Here is a 2,532-nt window from a genome sequence, read left to right as displayed (position 1 = left end):
TGTCGCTCTTAAAATGCGCTTTGCCAGTTTAGTTGGCTCGAAAAATGTGGCATTCCAGTTCTTGGACCTTCTCTATAAACAGAGTTGGGCAAAATTTATTCGAATGACGAATAACAAATGAATAAANAGTAAGTAAAATTGTTAAATATACAGTAAGTAATATTGTTAAATATATATCGCTTTTATTCATTTCTTCATAGAGTTGGTGCTTCTTTTATAGGAAAATTCATACCATGTAAATACACCACAATGCGTACTTGGCAGTGCATGCACTGCCATGAACCATGATTCAATAATATAAGGTTCGATAAACTGACAGTTGTCTCTCTCGCACCGCTCCCTTAGCAGTGGCACCGTGTTGCTTCTTTGCACATTTACATGGAAACAGTGTAGCTTTGATGTGAAATAGAATTATGAGCGTTTGTGCAATATGTTTATTTGTATATGCATATGAAGCATATTTATCTGATGAAAACATAAACTGTTTTTAATTGGATGTTTACATCAATCTCATAGTATTATTTTAATTTTGAGTAATTTTGCAGTTTTTATACAGCTAAATAGCACATAAATTACGTAATTCACATANTATAATTCTGAAAGATATTTTGATTCTCTATATTTTCATGTCTCAACTATAGCAAAAAGTTGAGTAGTAACGAAGATATTGGTCAAAATAAAGCTCACGCTCGCGCTCGCATTGAACTGTATATCAGGCTTTATCTGACAACTCTCAAGCAATGCCAAGTATGCATAACGGAGCCTTTATCTACTAAAGTCGTTTGATAAAGTGATAAACTTAGGTAAAATATATTTCCATACAAAGTTTGACAGGTCATTTATCAAAATGATAAATCTATCACTTTATAAAGTTTATCAAGAGTTTATCACTTTTGATGAAGACCCCCTCTATTTTTCTNGTTTTGGCTCTCCTATAATAGAAAACGCACATCTGTGCTCTTGAGCTTCCTTATAAGGACTTTTGTTGGCCTACATGACATAAGACTAGAGGTTGACGTATCGGACCAATGTTGTACTTGCAAGATCATAGAAGAAGATTACGCACGCTTAGAAAAGATCTCATAATTGGAAATAAGACCATCGGTAAAGCTCATGACGTTGAAAGGAATTTCTTCTTGCATATAGCATCAGAGCGCTATTTTTTTTTTTGGCAGAAATATGTGTGAGAATTTTTACTTTACCCATATTTGGTTTTCAACTCTATTCTTGCATTGGCCAACGCAAAAAATCTTATCAGGGGCCGCGAAACCAGAGGGAATGGGCTAGTATTCTTGATAAAATAGTAAACAAAATTCAGCTAACTCACAATCCTTGACAATAGAAATAAAAGTAAAAGGTGTGTTAAAATTGAGTTTTTATTCATTATTTGAAATAACGAATAAATTATTTGCAAGCAATTTATTCACGAATAATTTATTCTATAATTCTGAAAGATATTTTGATTCTCTATATTTTCATGTCTCAACTATAGCAAAAAGTTGAGTAGTAACGAAGATATTGGTCAAAATAAAGCTCACGCTCGCGCTCGCATTGAACTGTATATCAGGCTTTATCTGACAACTCTCAAGCAATGCCAAGTATGCATAACGGAGCCTTTATCTACTAAAGTCGTTTGATAAAGTGATAAACTTAGGTAAAATATATTTCCATACAAAGTTTGACAGGTCATTTATCAAAATGATAAATCTATCACTTTATAAAGTTTATCAAGAGTTTATCACTTTTGATGAAGACCCCCTCTATTTTTCTGGTACGCTCTGTTCGCAAGTACTTACTGGAACAGTTAATAAATGGACCTAATAAAATTGTAAAAATGTATCATCATAGTTGCCAACTTTATGCTTTAAGCACTAGATTTAGTGCTTTTTGGAAATTAAAACGCCAAAAAAAATTACTTAGTGCCTAGTGCCTTTTTCAGTGCTTTTTTTTTTGACCTAATATTACTCCGAGATAGTTAAAATCTGAAATAATTTGAAATGTTATAAGCTGCAGTGTCTCATGAAGATGCGGAATTTACAAGAATATACAAATTTAAATGCACTAAAATACAACCATGATTGATAAAAAGCTAAAGTTGCAAACCCACCTTGTTGAATTCAAGTCGTGTTGAAAATCGTAGTACGCAGGTAAGTTAAGTATTTCTTTTTTTCTTTTATAATTGTTTGTACAAATTTAATTTTTTTACCACCTGAGTAAAACACATCGTTTCTTGGTGCTGAATCCAAATCTGCCCGAACAATTGATCTAGTACTAGAGTTTTTAGATATCCTACCCCCAGATTGCCAACAACACAGGTTTTAGCAATATTTGAGGTTATATAATGAAAATATCAAATTTTTTTCTACTTAGGGCATTATTTTCGTGTGTTGCGATTCGATTTTTTTCTCGAGGTATAGTAGTTTTAATAGTACTTCGGTATTACGTCGTAAGCATGAGTTATCATAGCATGTGTAGAGGCTATACAATCGTTATGAGCGAAAACGTTTTGTGTATTGATTTATGTATGTATTC

At 32.5% G+C, this 2,532-nt stretch overlaps 1 protein-coding gene across 1 annotated transcript in view; it reads left to right on the top strand.

Annotated features, from left to right (window-relative positions):
- Positions 1-2,532, top strand: part of Sps1 (inactive selenide, water dikinase) — a 5,289-nt gene that overhangs the window by 496 nt on the left and 2,261 nt on the right. The window lies entirely within an intron of this gene.

The sequence above is a fragment of the Rhagoletis zephyria genome, unplaced genomic scaffold (assembly GCF_001687245.7).
Source record: "Rhagoletis zephyria isolate East Lansing unplaced genomic scaffold, Rhagoletis_zephyria_1.1 Rzeph_scaffold_00354, whole genome shotgun sequence".
NCBI classification, from domain to species: Eukaryota; Metazoa; Arthropoda; class Insecta; order Diptera; family Tephritidae; genus Rhagoletis; species Rhagoletis zephyria.
The sequence above is the reverse complement of the archived record's forward strand: the minus strand, read 5'-3'. Positions and strand labels throughout refer to the sequence as shown.